The sequence below is a fragment of the Mustela nivalis genome, assembly GCF_964662115.1.
Source record: "Mustela nivalis genome assembly, chromosome: 14".
Taxonomy (NCBI): Eukaryota; Metazoa; Chordata; class Mammalia; order Carnivora; family Mustelidae; genus Mustela; species Mustela nivalis.
The window spans coordinates 67,325,960-67,350,953 of NC_139033.1; the positions used below are offsets into that span (position 1 = coordinate 67,325,960).

General features: G+C 45.4%; 2 long non-coding RNA genes across 3 annotated transcripts in view; one reads left to right on the plus strand and one right to left on the minus strand.

The window, feature by feature from the left end:
• The window catches only part of LOC309847890, a 407,011-nt gene that overhangs the window by 78,537 nt on the left and 303,480 nt on the right, over positions 1-24,994 (plus strand). The gene's annotated exons all lie outside the window — the stretch shown is intronic.
• LOC309847896 overlaps positions 6,638-24,994 on the minus strand; it is a 32,854-nt gene continuing 14,497 nt past the window's right edge. Inside the window, exons 3-4 of the long non-coding RNA XR_014302705.1 lie at positions 8,100-8,174; positions 6,638-7,643 (exon numbers count right to left, since the gene is read on the minus strand). This is a non-coding gene — a long non-coding RNA (uncharacterized lncRNA). The remainder of the gene's footprint in view (positions 7,644-8,099; positions 8,175-24,994) is intronic.

Genomic DNA, 24,994 nt, shown 5'->3' on the forward strand with positions numbered 1-24,994 from the left:
GTGTACCGATGTTCACTCATTGCCTTTTGGAGAGCACTGGGGTTAGCTGACACCAGGAAGCCCGCTTCTGCCCTTCCCAGCAATGCAGGCAACAGCTTCGTTGGCAGACAACACCTGCCAGGAGCTCCATTACCCAAACTTGAGCATTTTAGGAGATAAAGGCTAGAAGTGGAAGGGCACATGGATCTCTGGTCTCCTGAGTACCATCTTCTGTGACACCCACAGCTCAGAAAGTCATTGTGTATGAGACTCGCTCTCAGGACCCTCTCTCAATCCATTCTTGATCCACTTCCTGAAATAGGTTGGGAGAAAGCCCTTATCCAGGTGTGTAGGCAGAAGCTATAGGGGCGTGTACGCCTGGGAGAGTGCAGTGTCTTGGGCTGATGCTGCTCAGACCACTTCTTTGAATCTAGTCCTGGTACAGACTCACTTCCTCCTGATAGCACAGCTGCTTCCCACTCCAGCTGGCCCCTCTCCCAGCCAGTTGGGCTTAGGAGTCTTTCAACTGCTGGATCAAACACTGCCCAGTTCATCACTGAAGCTGTCATAGTGTCAGAATCAGCAACCATCAGCCATCAGCTCAATTACTATCATTGAGCTGGTATCACAATGTTCATCAACTTCACAGACCTTGGGCTCAGAGGTAGAGGTCCCCATGACCCCATAATACTTTGCACAAATATCATTTGTTGAATGAACCAATGAATGAATGAACCAGTGAGAAAATGGGTTGATAAAGAAAGTCTTTCCCATCATCAAAACTGAATGGATTAAATACCATCTCCTGCACAGAGCTATCTTCAGTGTGGTTCCCTGGGCTGGGAGTCCAGTGGAGGCAAGAATAGGGAAGTAGGTTTCAGGCTGCTTTCTTGTCCTTGTAAACACAGTCCTGCTCAGGCATCAGCAGGTAGATAACAGCTAATGCCAAATTTGGATAGGGAGCCTGATGGAGACTCACAATACCTCCTCCCTAAGTTTGCCTGCAACAGGCGACTCATTCAAAGACAAATCAGAAATGAGTGGCAGAACACCTATGCCTTGCTTTCCTTTCTTCCAGATTCCATGATCTTGACTGTGCCCCTTCCCTGGGTCAAAGGTGGCTCTGCAAGGCTTACTCACTCTCTTATATCCTCATTCCCTCTTACTTGGATTCTCTCCTCAATTATTCAACAAAACTATTAGAACAGAGGACCCCAATCTTTGCTCAACCACTACTCATCATTTTCAGAATTCCATAGATGCCAGGCCTGAAGATCCGTCTACCATACAAACTGCATTTATTAAGCGACATATCTTTTATTCAACACTACATCTGAAACTAAAATGAATGAATGAATGAATGACAACAAGTTTGCAATTGGTGTAGATGACCAGTGCTACTACTTTGGGTAGATGAGATTCTAGCCCAAAGCAAAAACAAAAAACAACAACAAAAAAAAAACCACCTATGTTTCTTTAGCCTGTGCATCTCGTATCTCGTCTGGGGTCAATACATAATTTTTTTGGCCATTTGTAATACTAAAATGAATTCAAGCACTTCCTCTGCTGGCCCCCCACCCAGTCCTACCTGGAGATTCCAAGTTAGAGCTAAAGACAGTAAACTGAGTTCCTCTTAAGGGAGTGAGGTTTTTGGAGCTTGCAGAATGAGAAGAATTCTTTTCTTCTGATTTTCTGGGATAAGAAAAGCTAGTGGGCTCAGAGACAGATCTTGTGGAAAACTGACCTCTCAACTCCACAGCCTTGAGGTTGACCAAAAAATCAATTTCTTTCATATATTGGGCTTTTTCTCTCCCCATTCATTTAAGGCCAAGTACCAGCTGTACAGGGGATCCCAAGAACTCAGCTCACTTCACTCCTGTGGGCACCTAAATGGCTCCCCTCGGTCCTCTTCTTGTAGGAAGAATTTGTGCCTTGGGTGGGGGTAGTGATGGTAGCAGAGACATTAGCGCCATTTAAGGCCCTCTTATCTGGCCCTAACCTACTTTCCAGAGCAGCTTATCTCTCCCCCCACCCACACTACTTATTTTAACATCAGTGGTCTAAGGGAAAATCAGCAGGAGGGAGAGGTACAGCTTAAGAAGCATACTCAGTATGATGCATCTTACATGTGGAAAATGAGAAGAGATGCTTATTGCTATTCCAGTATAAATTAGAAGGAAATAAAATCTTGGCCAATAGAGATCCACAGAAGATAACCAGGGGTCAGCCCAATTTAAAGTAGATTAGTATCTCTAGGTGTGGGGTTGTGGGGAAGGGCACAGGATTCTTCTGTTTATCAAAAGGGGGCTGAACAGGACTGCTTTCTCCTGCAATGGGTCTACTCCCAGTCCCCAGGCGGACTCTGCGGATTCTTGCCTCCAGCGCTTAGCGTCTGCACTGCCTTCCAGCTCTCTGCCCCTGCTACCAGCCCACAGGCTACCCTAGCTCCCCTCAGCTTTTGGAGGCCTCTGCTCTCCTCTGAACGCCCATGCAGCTAGCTCTCAGGACACAATCGCCACCTGGCATCATCACTCTCGCAGGCACTGATGGTGTTGCTGAACAGCGTTGGCATCTGTTCATGGTCAATCTCTTCAACTTGGCTCTAAAATCATTTAATGTCTCAAACATCCCAAAAGTCCTAACAAGCGGCGCCTGGGTGGCTCAGTCAGTTAAGTGTCTGCTGTCAGCTCAGGTCATGGTCCCAGGATCCTGGGATTGAGCCCCACATCAGGTTCTCTGCTTGTGGGGAGCCTGCTTCTCCCTCTGCCTCCGCCTCCCGCTCCCGCTGCTTGTGCTTTCTCTCTCTCTGTGCCAGATAAATAAATAAAATCATTAATAAATAAAATCCTAACAGTCAGTCCCCAGAATAATTTTCAGACTTTTAAAAAACTCTCTCATAGCACCTTATACCTTTTCCTTTGTGGCACCAATTTCAGTCGTTAAATTTTCCTGTATGCTTATTTAAAATCCTCTTGGTCTTGGTTTGGATCTCCAATATAGCAGAGTTTTGTAGTTAACTGTTTACTGTGGGCTTGCTATATATACTCTGGGCCTGTACTGCACCCAAAGAACTTTGCATGCATTATTCACATCAACCCTGTGAACCTTCCCCTCTACCACCTGCCTCTTGCCCCCTTGGCCATGAATACCATGTTTGTTAGATGAGTGAATGAATGAATGACACGAATGAATGAATGAATGACATGACATGAAATTTAACAACCTACCATCCACATTTCCAGTATGGACTACATCACTTCCAGCCTTTGTTTTTCTCTTCTTCTTCTTTTTTTTTTTAAATTAATTTTTCTTTCAGATTCTCATTCTTAGTTTCTCCCCCTTCTTAGGCTTCCAAGCATATGTATTTTTGTAAAATACTTTGTGCTCACTTGTGTACATATTTTCAATCTACCTTAATGTTAGTGACTAGAGATCTTGTTCTATTTCTTACCATTTCAACAAACATTCCATTTAAAAAATACATGCTGGTACATCTACACCAAATTCTATACTTCCAAATGCTGGACAGAACGCCATAGTTCATATCCACTAACGCTGACTGATCTTGTTCCCTAGTGTTCCCTACTTGCTGCTGCTCCCCACCTCCCCACATATATACCCCAGTGCTTTCTCGGTTCTATCTGAGGCCATCTGCATTCTTCCACGAGCATGTCCAGCAGGCTGCATCTGGGGTATGTGGCTGGCTACCCTCCACCCTCTGACGTGGACTGTGACAATCAGGATAAGAAGTGGTCTGCCGGTCCCTTTGGATTCTGTGCCTTCAGAATCTGAGTCTCCAAAGATACCTTCAGAAAGAATTTTCTACTCCATGGTTGGATTTTTCCCTTCTTGTGCATATGAACCTATTTTCTATGCTGTTTAAAAGTCACTTGGGACGCCTGGGTGGCTCAGTTGGTTAAACAGCTGCCTTCGGCTCAGGTCATGATCCCAGCGTTCTGGGATCGAGTCCCACATTGGGCTCCTTGCTCCGCAGGGAGCCTGCTTCTCCCTCTGACTCTGCCTTCCACTCTGTCTGCCTGTGCTCACTCTCGCTCGCTCTCTCTTACAAAATAAATAAATAAAATCTTTAAAAAAAAATAAAAAAAATAAAATAAAAAAAATAAAAAAGTCACTCTAACTTAGCGGTTGTGTGAGCAGATTCTGGAGACACATGACCTAGGTTCAAATTCCAATTTCACCACTTACCAGCCCTACTAAGTTTCTCTGTGTTTCATTTTTCTCACCCGGAAAATAGGATGGCAATAGAAATAGTACCCATCACACAGAATTGTCACATTTACAGCAGGGCTTGGCAGTGGTGAGTATTTAATAGATGTTGGGACTTAGTTGTTTAAAATACGTGTAGGTTCCGAGACACGAAACCGTATTAGTAACTTCTGATACTGTCAGAAACGTTAAGATGTTGAAAAGAAAATGCATAGAAACAGATGCTGTGTGTGGCTACACCAAAGCTCTTTATAATCTCTCCTGGCAAGGACTTTATAGGCCCATTTGGGTCTTTTAAGACCAAACACTTAAGTATAAACAACAGAACCCCAAAGAAATCTGCTCCTTCTCTCTGTCTGGCTCTGAGAATTTTACAAGTTCTGGCTTCCAGGAGGACCCTTTCCTCCTAGAGTGTGAGATGTTCTTGGCTATCACCATTGTTTTTTGTGGATTTTTGTTGTTGTTGTTGCTGTTATTGTTGTTTGGGGGGGGGGGTGCCGTGATTTTTTTGTTTGTTTTGTCTTGTTTTACTTCTTCATCACTTTCTGATGCTGGAACCCTCAAGAAAGCTGGATTCAAGAGATGGTACCAGTCCCTGGGGACTTGGCTGCTCCTTGCTGGAGAGAGGAGCTCTTCCTCTCTCTCCTGTCTCATGCCTTGAGAGTGACTCAGACCTCATAGCCTCATGGTTAAGAGGCAGCTCTGCCGGGACTCAAGCCTGAAATTTATGGCTTGCTTGGGTCCAGGGACCCATGCAATATTTTTTCTCGCCTTGAAGATGAAAGGGTTGGTATTCCCCACACTTCCCCACCTCCTGCATTTTGTAACACGTAGGATTCTGCAGTGACCCTCTTATTTATCTGGAGAATTAACTTCTAAAGGATATGCTCATCCCCCTAACCAGCCATAGCTGAGGGCCTTGAAATATAAGACCCTCACGGACAATTGCATGGCTTTCTGAAAAAGGTCTTCGCATTCACTCGGGTTCTTCCCAAGCCTCTGACTGTTATTTGTATGATAAACTCCGTGGAAATACCTTTGAGTGGACAAAGAAAAGCCAAGCCTTCACAAAGTTATAAATTCCTTGAAAGAAGGATTTGCCTCTTGGATTTCTTTGATCCCCTACAGCGCCTAGCACAGTGTCTTGTACATAGTAGATACTCAAATATTTGTTGATTGATAAGATTCCAAGGCTTAGATCAGTGACTGGACAACATTTGTCTAAGGAAAAATGAATGGCTTCATACACAAAACCTCTTAATACTCCTTATCAGGAGTCGTCAAAACTCTAATTTACACTAAAATATTTAAATGCAAAAATTGTAGTATCTGTAAAGTGTTTTACAGGTTTTAGAATCTGCCTAGTAAGGGGAATTTGTTTGTTTGTCTCTTTCTTGACAGACATTTATCAAGTTCCCGTATGTGTCAGACACTTATTTGGGGCATTTAAAAAAACAAGGATGGAAACATTTCCTGCCCTTAATTCACAGAGTGGAAGGTGGCAAGCCAGCAGGCAATTAAAATATTTTAAAGCACTCTGATGAGGGAATCAGATTTACAGAAGAGATTGGAGTTGAGGTTCCAAGGCCCAGGAGCTGATCCGGAGTTGACTTGGTATCGTGTGGAGTCAGAACGCCTCAGTGACACTCATGAAAAGGGACTGAGACCTGGTGTCCATAGGGGACCGCTGTACAGCCTCAAACCTTGGGGAAGCCACTGAAAGTACGAATCGCAATTTGCTCATTTTAAAATCATGATAACACCAAAATTTACGGAAAGAATTAAAATGGTGGTTTGACAAAATACAAAGCAGAAACAGGCTCCTAAATACAGAGAACAAACTGGTGGTTGCCAGAAGGGAGGGGGGTGGGAGAGGGGGACGGGCAAAATGGGTAAAGGGGAGTGGGAGGGAGAAGCTTCCAGGTGTGGACTGGTAAGTCGTGCGGATGAAAGGTGCAGAGCAGGGAATATAGTCAATGATATTGTGATAGTGTCCTATGGTGGTAGATGGGAGCTATGCTCAGGGTGAGCATAGTAGAAGGTTATATAATAGAGTTGTTTAATCACTTCGGTGCAACTTGAAATTAATGTAACATTGCACGTCCACTATACTTCAATTAAAAAAAATGCAGTTTGAAAATTGGAAAGCATTTACAAATAAGTTATCTGGAAAACAAAAAGGAAGTTTGTGAACAGGCCCCACTCGGAAAACTGTTCCAAGGAAACATTTATTTCCATGCACATGATCGGCTTAAACCCCTCAAAGAACCACACAGATGTCAGTGCCGTTTTAAAATCAACTCATGTCCAAAGTTAAAGCCAAAAGTCAAAGAAAAAAGCTAGACATCATTTCTTTTTTTTTTTTTTCTTTTTAGATTTTATTTATTTATTTGACAGAGAAATCACAAGTAGGCAGAGAGGCAGGCAGAGAGGCAGGCAGAGAGAGAGAGAGAGAGAGGGAAGCAGGCTCCCCGCCAAGCAGAGAGCCCGGTGTGGGGCTTGATCTCAGGACCCTGGGATCATGACCTGAGGCGAAGGCAGAGGCTTTAACCCACTGAGCCACCCAGACGCCCCTGAACATTGCTTCTTTTAACTGCTTTATTTTTATGCTGGACAATGTGGCCCAGAGTTTGGCCAGATCTCAGGGAGGAGGTTTGGATGTAGCTGACATTGGATAAACTGACAGCTAATCTGGACTATCCGCAATGACAATAAGGTGTTCGAGCTTGTCTCGGTGCTGACCAGGTGGAGTAGTATTTCATCCACAGCCTGATTATTCAGAATGTGAAGTTATGTACAAAAATAAAATGTGAGCAAAGCAGAAGACTGCTTTCGATCCCAATCCCACAGCGCAACTGTTGAGTTAAAGCAGCGTCCGTCCCGTTTCCAGATGGAGGTTAATGGAGTCTTTGCGGCTTTTCCTAACCTAGGTTTTTCTTGTATCAACAGGCTGCCCCCAAAGAGATTCTTTATTCTTGTTCCTTCAGTATCAGAAGTGCGGGGATGGGCACCCTAAAAGTAGATCAACTACTACCCACCCCGGAAAAGAGAAAATTAGATGCAGGCGTGGTAGCCAGTAACCTGTTTGTGCTCCAACCTACTAAGTTAAAAACTAGGAAAGGACAAAGGGGAAGTGGGCTTAAATTAAATCAAATGGGCTTGCTAACATGCCTCCATTTTCCCCATTTCCTAATCCTTTTATAAATTCCATTGAGATGGGATTTGCTTTAAGACTGATTATGTGGCTTAACAATCAGCATAATTACGAGATATTTGTTGAAAGGAAATTCCTCATTTTGGCTGTTTGGTTTCCTTTCCAGTATTGAGTGGTGGATGACCTGGCTGGAACCAGTTCCATCTGGGACCTTCCTCAAACATCTCAGAGGTAAAGAAGACCTTCAGGATATCCTTGCAGTTTTCAATGAGGAAACCAGGACCTAGAAAAAAACAGATGATTTTCCCAGTGTCTCAGTGGCAAGGCCAAGACTAGGACTTTGTGTGTGTGTGTGAGACAGTCTGTTTATTAACATTAATTATCGTTCATGTAGAGCTAGAAAATGGGATCTGGAAAAAACTAAGTTGTTGTTTTTCTGTGGACTTTTTTAAAGGTTTTATTTATTTATTTGGGAGAGGAAGAAGCAGACTTCCTGCTGAGGAGGGAACCCGATGTAGGGCTCCATCCCAGGACTGCAGGATCATGCCTGACTCAAAGGCAGACACTTAACCAACTTAGCCACCCAAGTGCCCCTGGAAAAAAACTAAGTTTAAATATAATAACACAGCTGCTATTTCAACAGTAACATAAACCAGGTATTAATAGCTCCCTTTGATCAAGAATGGGGCTCTTGACCAAAGAATTTTTTGGATATGGAAAGCACAATCTTCTTCCATACTTCTGTTTTCCTTTTGGCCTCAGAACGGATCTTCTGGAATCCCAGGCCAGGATTCTTCTTGTTCTTTCTCTGGTCCTCCAAAAAATTCCAGAATTTCTAGCATCAATCATCATTATATTATCAACACTTGCTAATTATCATAAGTGACTTTTGTAGGGGCCTACAAGAAGAGCGAGATAAAGAGCGAGATCAGACATAAAGCAAGCCCATTATGTCTGATGTCTGCTTTCACAGAGCCTCTGTCTGGATAATATGATCTGAGATTTGGGGAAACATTTCCAATAATAATAATAAATTTTATTAGAGCCAAGTGTTGAGTACTTTACTTCTTTGTCTCTTCTAGCCCTCACATTAAACCCCACGCCCATTTCACAGATGAGGAAACCGAGATCTGTTCAAAGGTCACAGAGTAGATCTCAGTTCAAAGCCCATGACCTTAAACACTAAATGATACTGTCTCCAGTGGGAAAATTGACATGGGCAAGTGGGAACATAAGAGAAAAAGAAATAACATGGGCTCTTTCCTTAAAGAGGACCGTAAAGTATTTTACCTACTATTACATATGAATTATACAGGTTCCTGAGTCCAGGCTTTCACCCCAACACCATGTGTCCCTGGACAGTACAGCTGCCTGGAAAAGGGAGATGCTAACTTGCGCCTGCAGGGAAGCAAGCTGCCTGCTTTGCAAAGCTGTGTGCTGTTGTGAGAGGGCGTGTCCCAGTGGTGCCCAGTCTCATCTTACACCCCAGAAAACAATTTTTCCTAGCAAGGACACTGGCTAAGAAACAAAGCCCCTCTTCACAGCACACCTTCACATTGATTGGATTTTTTAATGTATTCATGCTCTCTTTGCATGCACAGCTTCATCACAGAGACTTTAAAAGATGTCTCCTATTGAGACACCTGGGTGGCTCAGTGGGTTAAAGCATCAGACTCTTGATTTCAGCTCAGGTCATGATCTCGGGGTTGTGAGATCGAGTTCCATGTGGGGCTTCCTGCTCACTGGGGAGTCTGCTTGAGCTTGTCTCTCTCCCTTTCCCCTGGTCCCTCCCACACTCCGCTCTTCAAAACAAAACAAACAAACCTCTTCTTTTTCTTAATTTGTTGTATACAATTTCTGAGGGGTTACCATTTCTGAGTGCCAATAAGCACACTTATAATCATTCAAACATCACAATTACCCAAAGAGGGGGGTGTTGGGATTATTATTATTCCCATTCCACAGATGGAGAAACTGAGACACAGGAAGGTTAGGCAACTTGCCCAAAGTAACACAGCCAGCAAGTCATAATCACAGGTTCAAATCCAGGCAGTCAGGCTCCTGAGTCCAAGCTTTCACCATCACACCGGCTTCCCCAGACACACGGTATAGCAGCATGGGAAAAGGGAGACTCTGACTCTCGCCTGCGGGGAAGCAAGCTGTTCACAGAGTTGTGCGAGGGAGTGTGTCTCAGTGACGCACAAGGGCAACTTCCTAGTTGTTCTCAAGCCTGTTGCCTTCTCCGTGGCCCCTTACAGGGTGGGTGCCCAGTCGGTTCTTAAAAAGAGAAGCTGAATTGAATGAGCCAAAATATTTGTGAAGGTCAATGTTGAAAGAGGTGCCCTTCAGTGTTTCCTTTTGAATGTTTCTTCTGAAAGTAAACAGACATTTGGATCACAAAAAGCAGTGGAGCAAGGACAGTCAGGGGGCACAGAAAAACTCAGCATTGTTATTCAGACTTTTTTGGGTAAAAAGTAGCTAGGGATTTCTTTTCTTCTTTTTTTCTTTTTTCTAAGTGGAAAATTGCAAAACAGCAGGATGTATCATGGGACGTTTTCCTTATTTTGTTATTCCTTTATAAAGCCCCAAACTTCCCAGCTGATTTCTTTTTTTTTTTTTTTAAAGATTTTATTTATTTATTTGACAGAGAGAGATCACAAGTAGGCAGAGACGCAGGCAGAGAGAGGAGAGGAGGAAGCAGGCTCCCTGCTGAGCAGAGAGCCCGATGTGGGACTCGATCCCAGGACCCTGAGATCATGACCTGAGCCGAAGGCAGCGGCTTAACCCACTGAGCCACCCAGGTGCACCCCAGCTGATTTCTAAAGGTTTGAAATCATTTCATCCTTAGGAAAGAGGATTTTCTTACAAATCGATTTAATCATCATGACTAATTTATTCTGATACTTTCAGAAAATAGCTTCACGATGTAAACCAGGTTCACTAACAATTGGTCGACTGAGCAATTTTGTAATTGTCAGACTAGCCATGAAGTGTGGAAGCAACATCTGAATACAACATTTTATCCACATTCTGACTCGAATAGGAGAGAGTGAGGAGGCCGGGATGGCTGGGTTTATTTCTAACTAAGCCACAGATGTGGCAGTATGTAGGGGATAATAATTCTTACCTACTTCCAACTTTATTCCCAGGATGCTGGAAATGACTAAGACATCAAGACTGTAAAATATAATATCCAGGAAGTTAAACAGTGACTTGTGTGTGTCGACTCTTAGGAAAAATAGACAGGAGCTCCTGAGAGAATTTACTACAGCAACGCCTCACCTTTTTATTGGCTTTTCATGAGAAAGGTGTGGAATGGGAAGAGACACAGAGGACTTTTGGCTTTAAGTTGATGCCTGAGTACTTTTAAGCCAGGCAACCTATGAGGGAATTGACTAAGGAAGTGAGGTGGAGAAAGCTCAGATAATGGTGTACAGATTAAGAAATATGAGGCAGAAGGGGGCGCCTGGGTGGCGCAGTGGGTTGGGCCTCTGCCTTCGGCTCCGGTCATGTTTTCAGGGTCCTGGGATCGAGTCCCAGGTTGGGCTCTCTGCTCGGCGGGGAGCCTGTTTCCTCCTCTCTCTCTCTCTGCCTGCCTCTCTGACTGCTTGTGATCTCTCTCTCTCTCTGCCAAATTAATAAATAAATAAAATATTTTTAAAAAAAGAAATAGGAGGAATAATATTTTATGTGACATGTAGAATTGGGAGGGGACAGATGGGGACAGATGGACAGATGGGACAGAAACTTTATGTTCAACACCGTGATTAAGGTCGATGGCTTACAAAAATGGCTGAGATTTTTCCCCCATCCTGTCATACACACCCCTTTGTAACAGGACTTCGTCAACCTCCCATTGAGCCATGAAGTGTATGTCCCTGCCCCTTGAATCTGGGCCAGCCTCGTGACTTGCTTTGACCAACAGAATGGAGCAGAAATGACGATGTCTGACTTCTGGGCCTAGGCCAGGAGGTGCCCTAAAGTTCCCTCGCTTGCCCTCCTCTGATGATGCTGCCCGTGGGAAGAAGCCCAGACTGGCCTCATGGAGGACAAGAAACCATGTAGAGAGAGGCCCAGGGGCCCAGGCATGTGAAGAGGCCAGAAGACGGTCCAGTCCCAGCCTCCCACCGGCTGACGCGGTTATGTGAGTGACCCCAAGTGAGGCTGACAGAAAACTGCGCCGCTCAGGCCAGCCTCCGCCACTGGCCCACAGAGCTGAGAGGAGATAGCTGGTTATCACTGAATGCCGCATTTGGGGGAGTTTTGTTAATGCAGCAAGAAACAACAGCGACGTAAGTTGGTACCAGAAGGGAGGCGCTGCCACAAATAACCTAAAATTAGTGGGCATTGGCTCTAGGACCCGGTGGAGGGCAGAGGCAGGAAAGGGACTCATTCAGTCAGCAAGCAGCAATTCGAGGGAATACAGAAGGCCTGTTTATGGGCCTGATTGCCAGATAAAATCATTTTTCACCAAGTCCCTCCCTTTGGGAAAAGAGTCCCAGAAATGCCTTCAGGAAAAGATGAAACCAAAGGTGTAGCTTAAATACCTTCTATTATGCCTCAGAAAACTCAGCAGACATAAAGAACACTCCAAATCGTAGAGGCATTTCCCTACAGCCGCTTGACTCACTGTCCAAAGAGGGGTCTATCTACTGGAGCAGACTGCTGGCTGATTATTCCAGAAATCCACACCATTGTTAGAGGAGGCAGACTCTATCAGACTAAAAGGGACAGAGTCGTCTGGGTCCCCCAAGTTTCTAGGCAAGAAGCAAGCTGAGAAAGCTGCTCTGCTGAGAGCCTGGACCATTCTTGCCGGAAAGGAAGCAACATCTAAGAAAGTAGAGCCAAGAGCCCAGACGGGAGAGAGCCAAGAGTCGGGAGGAACAATGAACTAGGCAACTACTCCCAGGGAGTAAGACTGGGTCCTAATGGGGAAAACTCCTTCCCTTACAGTAGAGGGGCCTGAAACTTGGAGTCCAGCTGGGTCTCAGAATTGTCATGCGCTTGCTACTGTGCTGTGCCTGTTTTCCCCTTTCTGAGTGAGGACGTCTCTAGGGCTGTCCGGCCTCTCCCGCCATAGTACATTAGAGGGCAGAACCGTGTAGGGAACTTGTATTTTTAGTTTACAGAAATCTGCACCATTCTACCCTCAAATTATACACGGTGGCACTTTGTATGACACACCCGAGGGGCCTCGTCCAGATCTGGCCCTATCTTTAATGCCTACATCTCAGACTTCAAGCCAATGGGATGAGCCTTTGGGGGGACAAGTGTTTTTTATGGAGAAGGGATGTGATGGATTATGGCCAGAGGTGGACTTTGGTAGATTATTTGCAAAAATGAACACAAGCATTTCTCGCATCCCTGTACGCACAACCCCCGGCAGCCGGACGTGGCTGTGGTGCAGGGGGTTTACCCCATTCTGAACCTGCAAAGGCAGCTTGTAGAAGGGCAACAGTCAAGTCTAGGCTTCCAAGAGGCTTTGCGGCTTCTGCTCTTGCCTTCTTGGAACACTGCCACCTCGTGAGGAGGCCAGGACAGCCTCCCAGGGGATGAGAGAGCCCACAAAGAGCCCCACCAACCACCATACACATGGGTGAAGATGTTCGAGGCCCCCTCATCCCAGCCGACCCACCGGCAGACCCAGGCAAGACCAGCAGAACTGCCCTGCTGAGTTCGACCCAAATTCCTGATCCGCAGAGTCATGGGTGAACAAAGATGGTTGTTTAGCTTATTTGAGTTGATTTGTTCCATGGTAGTAGACAACTGGTATCACAGGGAAGGACTGTCTCACCTTCCTTCAAAATGGCTCCTGGCTCCTGGCTCAGTCCCCAGGAGCAGGCGAGCCCGTGTGGTTTCGGTTTCTCTCACTCTCCCTGTAGGAGCGAGGGCAACATACATGTGTAGCTCTCCATTAACTCCTTTTGAGACCCAAGACTTCCTCGATGATGGGTAATAACAAGCTGAGCACTTATTAGTGTCAGACACAGTGCCAAGCGTTTCCCTTGGATCATCTAGTTTAACAACAGGTCCTATTGTCCCTACTTTCCATTGAGGTCACAGGCTGAGAGAGGTCGTTTTGCTGGAATTCAAACCTCGCCTCGCCCTAGAACCTTAACCGCTGTGCAGAAGCCCGGTGCTGCTGGGACACAGACACGATGTGAAGGCAGACAGGAAATAATGACCAGTGCGGGGTTCAGAGGTGCTCAAGGTTGCACAGAGAAAAAACGTTCAGATGGTTCCTAACTTCGGTCAGTCTTCTCTTTTCTCCAGACTCCCTTACCCCCCACCCGGCTACTTTATCAGTTTTCTGCAGCTGTGATATCTTTTGCAAATTATTTCTAAAGCTTTATTTCAAATTTAGAAACTCTGGGGATCCCTTTTGTACCCAGCAGGTCAACAGAATGCAGGTCAGCCCACACTGTAGAAGGAAGACAACTGTTTGCTTATTTCTCCAGCTCAACCTCCTCCCCAACTCCTTGTCACACTCTTGTGCTTTTGGTCCTAGCAACTCACCAACAAATCGAAAGATGGCCACTTCGGTTTGATGAGCGGTGATTAAAATCACAACATGAATTCGGCATTCAGAACAAAAGCAGAGGCTTGGGCACATGCACCATAGCCAACCCCGCAAGGCTGTCATGCTGGCAGGCTTTATTTTAAAGAAACATGATATAGAGTACAACCCATGCTTCTGGCTGTGCTCTGGGTCAAGTTCAAGTTCTGGGAACATCAGTTCCCAGGGAGAAGAGTAAGAGAGAAATAGGAGGAGGGGAAGAAGTTTAGTAGAATTAGGAGAAATAGAGAAAAATAAAAATTAGGGAAGAGAGAAAAAGGGATAGTGGGAGAAAAGTTAAAAGAGGTAGGAGCAGAAAGGATTTATTTAAAGAACACAGTGAAATAGAGAAACAAGAAAATAGGGAACACTGAAAGGTATGTGAAGAGAGCAGAATGAAAAATTGGGCTTTAGTGATGTGGCAGTTAAAGATAATGTGAAAAAATAAGTCATAAGAATGTAATGAGCAACACTGTGACTGCAGTTAACAATGCTGTGTTTTATATTTGATGGTTGCTAAGAGAGTAGATCTTCAAAGTTCCCATCACAAGAAAAGAGAATTTTTTAACTATGAGTGGTGATGGATGTTAACTAGACTTACCGCAATGATCATTTTACCATATATACAGTAGCAAATGATTATGCTGTGTTCCTGAAACTAATATAGTGTTAGATATCAGATTAGAGTTCCATTTAAAAAAAATTTAAGAACTAGACTCCCTGCTCGGTGGCGTGTCTGTTTCTCCCTCTTCTCTCTAATACATAAATACAATTAAAAAAACATTTGAAAACTCTGTTCTCCACACTTCTCCTTTCCACCACAAGGCACAAAGCTGACTAGAAATATAAATCTCTGCAGAAATAGCATCCTCTACTACCAACACACACCCCCCCACATACAACACCCCCCTACATACAACACACATACCAGGCATACAACACACATACCACACATACAACACACACACCCCACATGCAACACACACACCACACATACAACACACATACCACACATACACACACCACAATACAACACACACACCCCACATACAACACACATACCACACATATAACACATACACTACACATACACCACACAACATACACACCACACATGCAACGCACATGCCACATATACAACACACATGCCACACACAAAGGGACACATACCACACCACACACATATGCAACACACATACCATACACACATAGCATACACACAACCCACGCCCCATACACAACACATACACCACACATTCCACATGTAGAGCACACATGCCACACACAAAGGGACACATACCACACCACACACACACAACACAGATACGATACATATAACACACACGTATACCACACACATAACACACACACAGACACATACCCCATACATCACACACCATACACACCACACAACACATACCACATACAACACAAACAACACATGCAGGCAGTGATAGGAAGGCGTCAGGGAGCCTAGATTCTGTTCAGGCATATTTTGTGGTCTATAGTTCCTCAGCATCCCCTTCCCTCGCCAAGAGACCCACAGTCTTCCAGGTCTCCTTAGCAAAGGGCAGACACACTAGTCTCTGCTGAGCCCTGTGATGTTGTCATCCCCCAAACATTTTCATAAGATAGCAAGTTAGGGACCCGTGTGTTCAAAGGGAGGATTTAGCCTATTTACAGATCCATATCAGTGGGCGGCCAACTTAGTTTGAATCTTGATAGAGGACAGGAAAACAAGAAGGCTGGCTTGCTCAAGCAAAGGTTTTCAAGTCTGCATTTGGAAAATACGTGGAGGATTTTCAGAGGAGTCAGCCCCTCCTTTCTAAGTCCCACAGGACCCACGATTAATACCGTGTATGCAGATATCACTCTTCTGAGCCTCCAAACAAATAAGAGAATATCCTACAACAGCTACAGAGAACCTTTAATACATATTTTTGTGTAGTTTAAGGAGCAACTTTTGTCTTTTCTCCTTTAAAAAATATCTTTTCCCAAAAAGAATGAAAAAGAAATACAAAGCATTAAATACCAAATGAAGAGATGAATACCAGTGTCTTCACCTTCCAACTTTTAATGACAGCAACATTTGTATACTTTCCATAAGAACCTGTGAGATCCCCAAGTTACATACATTGTTTTAACTTTCCAAATGTCCAGAAAACACAGCCAACAAAATAAGAAATACCAACACAAAGCAAGACACAATCCTGGGGGCTTTATTTCCTCCATAACACCTACCATGTGACCCAATATCCACCCACCTCCATCCCCAATATCCTGGCCTCACTGTCATACAGAGAAGGGCGCAGGTGTGGAATGAGATGCTGCTTTATAACAGAGCAAATAGAGAAACACCACCACCATCTGGGTTCTACCAGGAGTCATAACTAAGGTGCTTGTGTGATGTCCAGGTTCCCACTGGCCTCAGCAAACACTGCCTTATTCATCACCGTACTTGTGTGAGCAGAGGGAGCAGAACCGTTAGGATCCTCTGGACCATGGGTGGAAAAACAAACATATTGGCAAGGAGCTGTGGCAAGGCTCACACCCACAGTTGGAAGCTCAACCTAGTGGACGGCTCTGGATCCCGGGTACATACATGATCTTTGTTGTGAACATCTTTGCCACGAGTATTTCCGCAGCAAACATTTTTGTCATGTAACTAACTAGCCAAAAGGCAGTTTTGCCATAAAAGATAAAATCATGAAAAATAAAAGAGAGACATTCATTAAAAAGGACATGATGAAACATGAATAACAAAATTAAAAAGACTTTCTTGCAAAATACAAAATATTTGAGCACATTTAAAATGTGTGTAGTTTCATGGCAATACCACTCAAATATCCAATTGTATTTTGTGGATTGTACACAAGCATTTGTCTTCAATGTCTTTCGTTCATAGTGTTACACATTGTTTTTCTTGCTGATTCGTCTCTTTGTTTGGCATCACATTTTTTTTTCACTAAAATGTCTTCCCTCATTAAGAGAAGTATCAGTTTCCAGTATTAAGATGTATATTTGTAACTGACCTTTGGACGGCGTTGTAAAAGCCTTCTAACTCTGTTGTTTGTTCTTGGCATATTGTCACATGCTCATTGGTGAATGTTCCAAAATTCTGTGGGGAATGTGCGTTCAAAACTCTGTCACCATATTCATCATTATGATGGCTAAGATTTACAGAAAAATGGGAGTATTGTGTCAACAGAGAAATGAAGCCAAATTGTCAACTGGCTGATGAAACCAACAAGCGGTCAAACCTAACTATTAAACAGTTATTTTTTTTCTTCTTTTATGGCAAAAATGCGTTATGGGAATTAGTTATTTGGCAAAAAATGTTTACGTCAAAAATGCTGCAGCAAAGACACTTATGGTGAAACTCCCTAGAACCGAGTCTGGAACCCCAGGGCCCCTGCAACTGAAATGAACAGTTTCTAGCAGCATGAAGCTCGATTGTTACCTTGCAAGTCCACACCTTGGACTCATTGTCGGCTCGATTTCCTCAGTGATAAGGCAGTACAACTTTATAGCGTCCACTAACTCAAAAGTGCAGAGAGAAGAGAGGGAAAAAGGCAGGGACACTGGCATTTTTCTGCAAGGCTTTTAAATTTTCCCATGCCATATGAAGCAAACGCTTTGTGTAATTTTCCAGTGGCCTTGATTAAACATGTTATGTAATTCAGTATAACTATAGCTTGAAGAAATTAAAGGCCAAGCCAGTCTTATCAAACATTTGGCCCCAGCTAGAGATCCAGAAACATTAAGACATGCCCAGCTCATTTCTGTAAAGTTTGTTCCTTCAGATTCTCCCCTCCTTTGCTTAGTACTCAAGGCCTTTTCTGATCTGCCCCTGATCTACTTTCTCCCTGCCCCTGCCACTTCCTGCTTGCACATGTTAGTCACTCCAGCCAGCATGCTGGTATAAGCCCACAGGACTTCTGTGTATCCTTTCCTGGCCCACTTCCAGCTCTCTCTCACATTCTCTGCTTATCTGAATCTGGTTCCGTCTTCAGAATCCAAGAGACACACTCCATCTTGGAGAAAATGTCCTTCACCACTCCAGTCCTCTAAACTCCAAACATTTGTTCAAGTCCAGGTCAGTCCCTTGGTATAGGAATACATTTGGCCAGCACCCTTTGTCAGCCAGTAACTTGCATGTGTCCCTGCCCTGTTTGAGCGCCTTCCTCTTTAACGTGAAATCGCAAGGTGTGTCTGGGTGGCTCTGTCAATTAAGCGTCTACCTTCAGCTCAGGTTATGATCCTGGAGTCCTGAAATCGAACCCTGCATCCGGCTCCCTACTCAGCAGGGAATCTGCTTCTCCCTCTGTCTCTCACCCTGCAAATGCTTTCGTAATAAATAAATAAAATCTTAAAAAAAAAAAAAAATGAAGTCACAATACTCTCCTCAATGGAGTTTTGTGAAGATGAAGTGAGGCAGGCAAGGCAGTCCATGAAGGTGCCCAGCACCGTCTCTGGAACACTGGTGGGGTCCTGTGGACGCATGGCTCCACCATCTGTGCCAGGCACACCACTAGGCACGGTGTGTGCCTGACATTGTGTATAGGCAATGAGCAGTCTTGGGTAAATTTGAGCAAGTTTTAAAATTTCTCTGTGCCTCACTTTCTTCATCTTATTTTAGCCTATATTATAAGCTTAAAGGAGTCAACACCAAAAAAGGCTCAGAACGTTGCCTGGGACACAGTAAATGTTCAGGAAGGCTGAGCTGTGGTGTACATGAGGGCAGAGGGGATATCACGGTGAGTGAGTGAGACAGATATGCATTCCATCTTCATAGAGAAAGTAGAAGACACAAATACATTTGCACTACAATGCAACTCATTTGGTATTTGACATATGTTTTCTGAGCTGTTAGTTATCTATTTCCATGTATGTCTTGTCCCCTATCAAGATGGTAAATTTATTGAGGGAGGAGGGCCTGGGTCCAACTCTGCCACATCCCCCACTCTGTCCAGAGTGTTGTGTATATGGCAAGCATTCCATAATCCTTATTGCTAATTACCTAAAAGATTGATTTCTCTTCTGCAATAAAAACTTTATGATGAAGATCCTATTCATCAGTGAGACTCTATGGCTTTTTGTCTTGGTGTGTTCAAAGCAATGTGTGAAAGATTAACATATAACGCATAACCTGTGGACCACGGGACCTCCGAGTCTCTCCCACCTATAAATTCATCATCATCTGGCTCATACACATTGAGCTCAGACACCATCAACCTATGGCCAAAGCTGGCCATTGGTCCCCCAAGTGGCATTTTTCCAAGAAGTAACAACAACAACATATTGCCCCATTTAACACCGAAAATATCCTATGAGGCTAAGACTGTTACCATCCACATTTTATAGGTGGGGCAATGGAGGCTTACAGGACGCAGGTTACTTGCCCGAAGCCACACATGAGATCTGAACCCAGGCAGGCTGGCACAGGAAGGTGGGGGTTTAGGGGGAGTATGTGCAACCCTATGCCAGGCTGTCTGGGCTGGTGACAAAGAGACAGCCTGGTCTCCCCTAACAAGAAGGCAGGAACATATAAGCACCAATGGCAACCCCCAAGGGAAGATTCTTAGACTTCTTTCCTCACAGTCATCATTACAGGTGACCATGTCACAGGTGGCCATTTTCTCATGGGGCTCATAGCAACTAGACTGCTCCTGCTTGTCTGGGAACCCTGACTCAGCCTCTTGCCCTGGACCCCCACACAAAGCCCTCAGCCAGGGTCCCCATCAGGCCTTCTACTCAGAGGCCCTCACTCACGGCTCCCCACCAAGGGCCTCCTCACCAAAGGCCCTACCCAGATACCCAGGACCCCCTTCCAAGGCTTCCCACTCACATCCCCCCCACCCAGGGTCCCCACCAGCAGCCCCTTCCCCGAAACCCCCCACCCCGGGTCCTCTGGAACAGAAACACTAACCCCCGACTTCCTTCCTTCCCCCTTGTACTGTCTCTTCTTGGTAATTTTTTTTTTTTAATTTATGATTTTCAGCCCAGCCGGTTGTTAGCCTGCTGTGTTTGGAAATGGTAGATGATTAAACCTCCCAGGCAGGTGTAAATGCAACCTTTGTCATCTGGAGGCTGGGAGAATTACCTTGTTGGGCTGCTACCTCCCTCTGGCTCCAAACTTTCTGCTCTAGCAGACCCTCAAAGGGCCAAGGTCTATGTGGTTTAAGTCTCTCAACTGATTTCCCTGCTCTGAGCCCAGCCCAGAAGCCAGGCATTTCAGAGGTACCACACGGCCAGAAAAACACTGAACAGAGCCTAAAGTTCAGGGGAAACATCAAGCCTCTCTCTCTCTCTCTCTTTTTAGAAATTTTTTACCAGGTAAATAATAAAAATATGCAATCATTGACTAGGCTTTTAAACCTGACCAAAGATACATTTACATTTCTGTGGCCAATAAAGATTCCCACCGGTCCATTACCCTGGGTAGCCACCCAGTAGCCCTCAGAATCCCCTTGTCCACTTGTCCACTCAGATGTGGCTTCTGGATTGAGTCCTAGGGAGCTACCACCAGATAGGGCTAGAACCAGATCCAACGCAGCAGCTGAAGGGAGCCACTTCTAGAAATGGGTTGATGAGCTTCCCTGCTCAAGAAGGCCCCTCCAGTCAGCTCTAAGGCCTGGCTGTGGCCCGTGAGAGGGAGAGTGCAAGCCAGGATTCTGTGCTGGGCTGTGCTGTGCTATTGCTAAACTGAGGACAGGAAGTTCTGGATCTGCATTAAGGGCCTCCACAGCCCCAGTGCTCTTGCAGAATCAGCCAGAAGCCTGGTGTTGACTCTTTCGGGTCGAGTTCTCACAACAGACACGTGCTTTGGGAAGGTTACCACTGTACAAATAGCGTGCAGCAAGTGTGCTTTCCATACACGTTCCCAACGTGCTGAGCTTGGCTACTCCTCAAGGTGAGGGGAAGGCAGAGAAACCTGTTCCCAGGCTGCTCTCCTGTGCCAGAGGCCTCTTCGAGGCGCCCGGTGCCTGTCAGTGAATTTCAGTGTCCTTTGGGCAGAGAAGTAAAATTCGACTTGGGAGTTCTTTGTGGGCAGTAAATAAATGTTTGTCCAAGAGGGAATGAATAAGTCAATAAATCAATTAATGTGTGTTTAGTGAGCGTCACCCTGAGCCTGGCCTTAAGGAAGCCAAAGTAGAAGATTCGCCCCCACTCCAGCAGCCGCCGGGACAGGTTGCCAGACAAAACCAACACCCATGAGATCAGTCCACACCACCCTATGCTCCAGGGCTCTCCCTACACTTAGAAATTTGCCTCAACTTTGTTCCAGTTCCGTCTTTGCAATTTATGTTCCAGGTCGCGCAGCTCTACAAATTTTGCCGAGGCTTTTGGTTGAAAAGGATAACCTGGTCACCAGCAACTGCATGGTGATGTGCTGCCGCAGTGACAAGCACGTCCAAGGTGCAAGACGAGCAGGCTGGAGGTGCCGGCGGTGAGCGCAGGTCGCGCACGTGCGGAGAGGAGACCGGGGTCTCGGGCAGTGCTGGGAGCAGCGATGGGGAGGCTGCGAGAGACTGGAGACGGCCTCCCACACCACCAGCGCGTTTCTCTCAGGGAGAGGAAGCAGGATGGCTGCCCGCTAAGGGTTCCTGAAGAGCAGAAGGGCGCCATCGCAGAGGCGTATTTGGAGGACAAGAGCTGGCCACAGGCAGATCCGCTTGAAGGGGATGTGCAGTGAGGGGGCGGGGCAGAGGGAGAGAAAGGGCCAATCTTAGAGATATTTTAAAGCAGTAAATCCAGAATGGTGATAGAATGGTGATGAACAGGACTTACAAGACAGCAGCAGGGGGAGGAGGCTGGCCCACTGACTCCGTCTGGAGAGATGGGGGGGGGGGTGAACACACAGTTGGGAGAGATAGGAACGGGTGACGAGGAGCAGGAGTGGGACCAGCACTGGAGAGCTCCTGAAACCTGGGCCCCTGGCGTCCTCTGAGCGGCAGAAGGACTGCCGCACTCGCTCCCCACTACTTTTGGTCTCAAGATCTCCTTTTCTCCTGGTTCTCAAATTAGCCTCATTTTACCCCCAGATTTCTTTCCTATTCAGGCTTTCCTCCTCTTCTAATGATTGGCTATTCATTTTCGAGAAAGAGATGATGTTGCTGGAAAAAAGATGCACTCATGAGATTTGTTCTCAACATGGAATCCACAGCCTTGGACACCATGGGGAAGCTCATCTCTGAAGGTTTTGAGGATCCGTGTCCAAAAGACCACCCCTCAAAGCGCACCAGATTCTTATACGGTGAAATTTGAATAAAAAGGGAGGGGTATTGGAAACACAGAAAGAAGGGGGAAGGAAGACACCTGAGGAGATGTTAGGAAGGAATGTGGGCCCCCCGGGACAAGTAAGGGATGGGCTTCAACTTTCGGTTTGGCACAACCAAGAATGATTTTGGTCTGTGAAGTCCTTGTACTGGGCAGAAAGTGGATTAGGAAAAAAAGAGATACCAGATCTGTATGGCTGATTGGATGGACGAATGAATGGATGGATGGATGGAGTGGCCTTAACATTCACATATTGATTCAGGGATATTTGTGCCAAGCACTGTGCTGGGGTTGGGGCACCCCTCAAGAAAAAGAAAACACAGTCACTGCACTTTGGGGACCCACAGTTTATGTGAAGGAACACGGGGACAGATAATCCCAACAATGTTAACCTATTAAAAAGGTCCAGTAAAAAAAAAAGGTCCAGTAATAAGGACCTGGAGGAGGTGGGGAAATACCATGAATGAGGAGACATTTGAACATTGGGAAGATAGTAGCATACACACACATAAACATATATATATGCACCGGCAAAACATGCAGACACACACGCATATATATATACATAAACACATCACGGAGATACACAAATGTATACAAATACACACATATGCACATAATGCAAAAATGCACACATATGTGCATAAACCCACACATGAAGAAACATATGTACACACACAACAAAGGTGCATGCAGAACTCACCAAGTCAAGGGTACACAGAAGTACCTTGCGGACCATAGGCTTGGTATGCGCAAAAGCAGGAGGGTATGATAGGGTCTGAGGTGTTTTCAGAAAACTCAGCAAAGTCAGAGAGGCTGGAATGAGGGTCTATGAGGGGAAAGTCAGAGAGAAGACTGGCGGTCCTATGATGTCATTAACTGACATGGGGTACTCAGGAGAAGCCACCTGCATGGGGTGGGGAGGCGGTGGCAAAATAATGAATCTTGTTGGGGACAGGCTTTTCTCTCACCATCTATCTCTTCATCTTCCTCCCAAAGCAGCCTGGAAGAGTGCCTTATCGTTTGATCTACCACATTTTCCAGAACACAAAATGGACAACTGGGCATGAAACAGGCTTATGCTCACCAGAGAGTTTCAGATGACAGCATTTGAATTTACAACCGTCCTTCACTTTGGAAAAGAACTCCAAACTGGTCAGTATTCATTATGGAGCACTCCTAAGTCTTCCATTTAAAACTATTAAGACACTTTGGCAAAGGGACAAGATGACATTCTAATACATGCTATAAATTCGACATATAATGATGGACCTTAAACAAATGTTTATCAAATGAATGACTGTAATGACTCTGTGCCAGGCCCTGTGCAATATGCTGTAAGTGAAGTAGAGTCCCTGCCCTCAAGCACTTCGCAGTCGAGTGAGGAGGACAGGTGTGTAAACAAACTGTTAGAGTAGGATTGCGGTCATCTAGGAGAAGAAGCAGGCACACAATAAGAGTTCTTTATGGCTAAGGTACAAGGGGCAAGGGGACGTGTGGCTCAAGCCTACAGCAGCGACCAGGGTGCCAGACTGAAGAGTTTGATCTTTATTGGGGAGGCAACGTGGAGCCACAAAAGAGCTTTAAGCTGACGAGTGACATTAGCAAGACTGCATTCTGGAAGGATCACTTTGCAGCTGTGCAGGCAATAGTTTAGCTAAAGAAGACTGAGGGGAAGATGGGCAGCAGGGAGGACATTTCAAGGTGCAGATGGTAGATGTTGACTTTCCCAACCAAGGGAGCAGCAGGAGGGGACAAAAGGGAAGGCACACATTTAGAGGGTGCTCAGAAGGTAGATGGGATGGAGCTTCGTGATAGATTCTGGTACAGGAGGTAAAGGGGAGCGCATGTTGAGAGGCTTTCCTGGTGTCCTGGCTGGGTGATCAGGTGGTCGGAAAACCACTAACAAGAGAGGAGAGCCAAGATGAAAAGCAGTTTGAAGTGGGGAGGTGAAGGGCAGGAGGAAGAAGAAGGGATTCCAAATAGGACACGACACATTTGAGGAGCTGACAGCCATGTGAATGGGGGGGGGGGGGGCCAAGAAAGCAGCCGGGTATTGAAGACATCAGGGGTAAAAACGGGGTCAGCCAGACCCACTCTGCCTGACCTTGAGCCTCAGAGTCTTCAATGGAATGATGAAGGAGCACACTTGTATGTGACCCCAGCAAGTCGGAAAGTGCATCCTTGGGGTATGAGTGGATGCCTGCAGATGAGCGTTCCTTCACATCAGAGGGAGGCTCTTAGACACACTAAACCTTTCTCACGCTGTGCCACAGAGGAGTGTTTCATGAAAAAGAGCCTCCAGTGTCCTGATCCTCCATCATGATGCCGGCACTGGATTTCATACTGGCCTGCCCCAAACCCCAAACACAGTTGCTCTCAGGTGCCATTTTTTAATGAGCCCCTGAAAGGTGCTCCGTGTGGGAGTCCTCCCTCTCCACATCCTCCAGGTAACATCCTCTAGCAAAAGGAATGGCGGGGAAGAGGGGGGTGGGGTGTGTTGTGCCTCAGGCTGACTTCTATGGAACAACAGCCATTCACCAGCCACCTCCAGACCCCGTCCCCTCTGGTCTCCAGTAGAAATAATTCACATTCTTTACTGAATTATTAAGTATCAGGCATCATAAGACACCTTCATGTTTCAACAAACAGGCTGACACAATTGAATATCCATAACCAAAAAATTCACCTCAACTTCTATCAACACACTCTTGTGTCATATTCAAAAATTAACTTGAAAAGAATCATAAACCTCAAACTATAAACTTTCTAAAAGAAAACACAGAAGAAAATCTTTG